General features: G+C 42.1%; 1 pseudogene; it reads right to left on the bottom strand.

The window, feature by feature from the left end:
• Nucleotides 1–365: 365 nt before the first annotated feature.
• LOC105979769 lies at nucleotides 366–1587 on the bottom strand (annotated as a pseudogene).
• Nucleotides 1588–6034: the final 4447 nt, after the last annotated feature.

Raw genomic sequence — 6034 nt, 5'->3', positions numbered from 1 at the left:
TACCATATGAAGTTCAGAACATTCCACCACCCATGGTCTTATTGCCTTTCAGATGAGTAGTGTAATCGCAGTCAGGTCTTTTTTTTTTTCAAATCATAACCAGTTTTATTGCAAAAGGACCCTGTACACATTATCGATTCTAGTACCTTAATAGCTACCCAACAAGTAATTAACATACAGACACATGCATCATGAGAAGCAGGAAGTTATCACCCATCCCTTCTGCTGATCAACAAGGTCACACTCCTGAGCAACAATGCCCACAGCACCAAGCGCTGTGAGCAGTCACTTTCCGCATTCATCCTGAGTGAAAGATGGAATGATTTAGGTACAAATGCAACATATATAATTTCTTACCAAAAAAGTCACAAATTAAACCAAAGTACTTTACCGAATTTACTACAAAACACCATAAAAACGGCTTTTCGCTTAAGCTCGCTCCCCCGTATCTGGTGAGCCAACTGGATGTCTTTGGGCATAATGGTGACTCTCTAGGCATGGATGACACACAAGTTAGTGTCTTTAAACAAGCCCACCAGGTACACTTCGCTGGCCTCCTGCAGGGCGCCGATGGCCGCGCTCTGCAACCTCAAGTCCTTTTGAAGTCCTGCGCGATCGCGCACACCAGCCGCTGTAAGGGCGGCTTCCGGATCACCAGCTCGGTGGACTTCTGGTAGAGGTGGATCTCGCGCAGCGCCACCATGCCGGGCCTGTAACGGTGAGGCTTCTTCACCCTGCCAATCGTGGGGGTGCTCTTCCGGGCCGCCTTGGTGGCCAGCTGCTTGCGGGGAGCCTTGCCCACAGTGGATTTATATTCACCAAACACACCAACGTCTGGGGCCGCTTTGGGGACCACAGCTTTGCTTCCGTTGCCCCAGGGAGAGCCGCAGTCACGGAGCTGAGGAGCAATACCACTGGAGCTAACAACGAAACCACTCTGCCCACAGTCAGTTCTAGTACTCCCCCGCACCCCTCTTCATTTCCCTCGCCTGAAATCCCCTTTCCCTCCCTATCACCCACTCTCCACCCTTGCATCCCCATATCAACCCCTGTGTCCGCGATTATCACAGTCCATCCCTCCTCCTGTGGGTCACAAACTGCGAGACCCAGCAGAAACCATAAAAGCTGAATCCAAACAAGGTTGTAAGGATAAAGTAATAATAATAATAATATGAAGGCCAACATACAAATAATGAGTAAAGAAAAGATCCTCAGAAACACTCCAAAAGCCAGAGAAGAATGTTTGTCATGGAACAAGGAAGAGATATTTGCACCAAGAAGCAGCTCAGGTTGGGGCAATGGGGAGGTCCTGTGCCCGAGACTGATGTCCGATTCAGCACAGTAAGGAGGACAGTGGTCTCTGCTGGACAGCCAGGCTGTGGGAGGCTCCTGGCCGTGGCTAGTGCACATCTGCCAATGGCTCAGTCTCACCAGCAACTCTGCAGGTGGGTTTGGGGCTCCCACTCTCCTCCGTAGCCTCCAACGAATTGGGTGTTCCTAATTTGAGCTCTGATGCTTTGCCCTTTGCCATAATCATATTTTGTGATTGTCGTCTTTGGATCTCACAAGCCGGTGCGCTTCATCCATGTGGATTTAGTTGACTCCTCATGGAGGTGGCTTCTTGTTTGAATACAAGCCTTTAAGACCCCAGACATTATTCTGATTCATAGCCAGGCATCATCTGCTTTCTTCACCACGCTTTGCTGTAGCGCCCTTATCTTCAGTGGGCCTGTCATGAAGGTGAATATGGAGCAGGGCCATGTTATCAGAACGAACTGTTCTTCAATTGGGGCGAGAGCTAAGTAGGAATCCAGACTCCATCATTGCTACATCGCACCTTGTCTGGCTTGTCTCCTCCCCACGACCCCTCTGCAATGGGATCTCCAGTGGCCTACAAATGGGCTTTGGGTTCCCACTCCACACTCCCCCCATCATTCACTATGGTAAGATTTTTTGTTCTGATGATGCCTTATACCTGATCCCTTCAACACCTCGAGATCTAACAGGCTGGTGTGCTTCTTCCATGTGGGGTTTGTTACTTCTGAGCTTGATGGCCGCTTGTTACCTTCAAGCCGTTAAGACCCCAGATGCTATACCTTTTGATAGCCGGGCACCATCAGCTTTCTTTGTCACATTTGCTTATGCACCCATTTGTCTTCAGCGATTGTATCATGGAGGTGAGCACACAATGATATGATTTTTTTGTTCTTTGACGCCTGATAACTGATCCCTTTGGCACCTCGTGATCACACAGGCTGATGTGTTCTTCCATGTGGGCTTTGTTGCTTCTGAGCTAGATGGCCGCTTGTTTACCTTCAAGCTTTTAAGAACCCAGGTGCTATATCTTTTGATAGCCGGGCACCATCAGCTTTCTTCACCATATTTGCTTATTCACCCACTTTGTCTTCAGCAGTTGTATCAGGAAGGTGAGCATCATAGAATGCCAATTTAATAGAAGATAGTATTCTTGCATTGAGTGAGTAAACAACAACAGGACCGACAGTTCTGGGGGGACATGGGATAGGGGGAGGTGGGAGGAAAGGAAGTAGTGTTAACAAACCCAGGGACAATGGAACAACAAGTGATACAAATTGGTGGTGAGGTTTGTATGGGAGGCATGGTAGGGCATGATCAAGGGTAATGTAACAAAGAGGAATTGCTGAAACCCTGGTGGGGACTGAACATGATAGTGGGACAGGAGGAAAGTTAAGGGAAATAGAGGAAAGAGCTGGGAGGCAAAGGGCATTTATAGAGGTCTAGATAAAGACATGTACATAAGCAAATACATTTATATATGAGGTTGGGGAAATAGACTTATGTGCCTATATTTATAGGTTTAGTATTAAGGTAGCAGAAGGACATTGGGCCTCTACTCAATTTTCTATTCCTATTTTGTTGAGTGTTTGAAGAGATATGGGTGTTGAATATTGAATATTGTCAAATGCCTTTATGTGGGGGAAAGGGCCCCCAACAAATTATCACGGGGCCGGTAGGCACAATTGCACAGCGATAATAAGTAAAGATTATAGTCGAGTCCTAGAGAACATGAGAGGTAGAAGAGAGATTGAAATAATGGAGTCAGACACATTTCATGGTAGCATGCTCACCTCAGCCTCACTTGGTGGTCTACATGGGGAGAGATAGAGAGATTTATTGCCAACCAAGGCTTTTGTATTCTTTGGGGACATGCAAGCCCTCTAATTACAGGTAAAGACATACGTCACAGGAAGGGGTTGCACTATAGGTTATATGCAGCAATGAGAAGGGGACAATGTAGGGATATACACGCAATAGGAAGGGGAGGGATTGGGGTATATATGTGACAAGAGCAGATCCTATATTCAGGGAGGTAGCTTAATTTTGGATATCACTGAGCCACTTTGACCTGTTCTCTGGCTCACTACAGAAACCATTATCAGTAGGGTGTAAACCACACCTACAGGAACCAAACTGATGACTGCAAGCCTTTAGGTAGAAGTAACCCATTGTCCTTAACAGCAGAGAGTGGGCCCCTCTTCTGGTGGGACCAGACAGTAATCTGGCAACTGACCGCCTTCAGGGAGGTAACTTGACAATCATTTACCATTGGCTGTAAGCAGTGTCCTAAATCTAACATATATTTGTGGGAGATGACTTGGGAGAAATCTGTTTCCCACATCTTTCTGCATCTATTGATATGGCCATGTGGTTTATTGTTCTTACTTTGTTTATGTGGGGGATTGTGTTGTTTGCTTTTTGAATGTTGTACCATTCCTGCATACCTGGAATGTATCCTACTTGGTCAGGTGAATTGTTTTTTTCGAAATGCTTCTCTATTCTGTTTGCTAGGATTTTGTTGAGGACTTTAGTGTCAATGTTCATGAGGGATATTGGTCTATAATTTTCTTTCTTTGTGGGGTCTTTGCCTGGCTTGGGAATCAGTGTTATGCTGGATTCATAGAATGAATTTGGAAGCTTGCTGACTTTTACTATGTTCTGGAAGAATTTGTGTAGTATTGTGTAGTCTTTGAATATTTGGTAGAATTCCCCTGTGAAACCATCTGATCCTGGGCTCTTTGGGTCTGGTAGTTTCTTAATGACCTGTTCTATTTCTTCTTTTGTTTTGTTTGTTTGTTTGTTTATTTCTTCTTTTGTTATGGGTCTGTTGAGTTTTTTCATGTCTGTCTGCTTTAATTTGAGTGGGTGATGTGTTTCTAGGTAGCTGTCCATTTCTTCCAGATTGCCGAATTTGTATGAGTACAGGTTTTCCTAGTACCGTGTTATTATTCTTTGGATTTCACTCGGGTCTGTTGTAATTTCACCATTTTCCTCTCTTATTCTGGGTATTTGCATATTTTTTTCCTCTTTGTTAAGTTTGCCAGTGGTCTATTTTGTTAACCTTTTCAAGGGACCAACCTCTTGTTTTGTTGGGGTTTTTTTCTTCTCTTTTTTTTCCATATCATTTATTTCTGCTTTATCCTTATGATCGCTTTCCTTACTTTATTGTTCAGATTGCATTTGTTGTTCTTGTTCCAGTTTTTGGAGATGTTATGTTAGAATTTTTATTTTAGCTTTCTCCCCTTTTTGTAAATTTGCTTCCCTTTTTGTAAGTTTGTGTTGATTGCTATGAGCTGACCTCTGATTATTGCTTTTGCTGTGTCCCAAAGATTTTGACATGTTGTGCTATCATTCACATTTGGTTCAAGGAATTTTAAATTTTCCTCCTTTATTTGAGCAGTGGTTCTCAACTTGTGGGTTGCGACCCTTTGGGGATTGAACAATCCTTTCACGGGTTGCCTAACTCATAACAGTAGCAAAATTACAGTTATGAAGTAGCAACGAAAATAATTTTCATTGGTTGGAGGGGTCACCACCACATGAGGAACTGTATTAAAGGGTTGCAACATTAGGAAGGTTGAGAACCACTGTTTTAGAGTATTATGTTGTTCATGTTCTTGCTGGGATTTTGTTGTTGTTGTCGTTGATTTCTAAATTTATGGCTTTGTGGTCTGAGAAATTGATTTAGGATATTAATTTTTTGGAATTTGTTGAGGCATGGTTTGTGGACTAGTTTGTGGTTTACTTTTGAGAATGTTCTGTGTGTGTTGTATAAGAACGTTTATTGTTGTTTATTGGATGAAGCATTCTGTCTAAGTCTATGAGGTTGTTTTTACTGGTTGTGTTATTGAGCTTTTTTGTGTCCTTTTAGTTTTTTCTTGGCATTCTGTCTTTCATTGAGAGTGATGTATTAAACTCTCTTGTTATTATTGTTGATGTGACTATATCGGTTTTCATTCTGTGAGGATTTGATGGATGTATTTCTAGGGTCTTTCATGGGGTGCATATATATGTTTATTATAGTTATGAGTTCCTGAGCTTTTGTTCCCTTTATCACTATGTAGTGCCTGTTCCAGCTCTTATTACATTGCCTTGAAATCTATCTTCTTGGAGATTAATATTGCCACCTTTGCTTTCTTTTGGTTGCTGTTGGCTAGGTATGCTTTTGTCCAGCTACTGATTTTTAATCTGTTCATGTTTTGTTTGTAAGCTGTATTTCTTGTAGGTAGCATATAGATGGATTTTGTTTTCTTATCCGTTATGCTACTGTCTGTCCTTTTACTAATGCATCCAGTCCAATAACATTTAGTGAAATTATTGATAGGTATGTATTTGTTACTGCCATTCGGCTTTATATATATGTGATTTGTGTGTTTGCATATGTGTTGTGTTTAATTTTGTTGTTATTCCTGTGCTATTTCCTTGCTTTGGATGTTGGTTTGAGTGTGTTGGGTTTTGTGAGGGATTGTCTTTGTTTGTTCGCTTGTTTGGAGACTCCTTTATTAATTTTTAATTTATTTTTAGTGACTTCCTTATTATTCAAAAATTCCAGTAGGGGATTTTGCTAATAAGTGAAATGTAAAATATTCATTTAAATCAGCTTCCTGTTTTCTTCTTTTTATTGCAAATTTACATTTCTGATCTTTTTATTATTGATCATATTATTGGGGAGCTCTTACAATCTTTAGCAATACATCATTCAGTTGTGTTAGGCACA

This window comes from Echinops telfairi, unplaced genomic scaffold (assembly GCF_000313985.2).
Source record: "Echinops telfairi isolate 266 unplaced genomic scaffold, ASM31398v2 ScPeMD7_7472;HRSCAF=8510, whole genome shotgun sequence".
In the NCBI taxonomy this organism is placed as follows: domain Eukaryota; kingdom Metazoa; phylum Chordata; class Mammalia; order Afrosoricida; family Tenrecidae; genus Echinops; species Echinops telfairi.
Note: the sequence above shows the minus strand (reverse complement) of the source record. Positions and strands in the feature narration are given on the sequence as shown.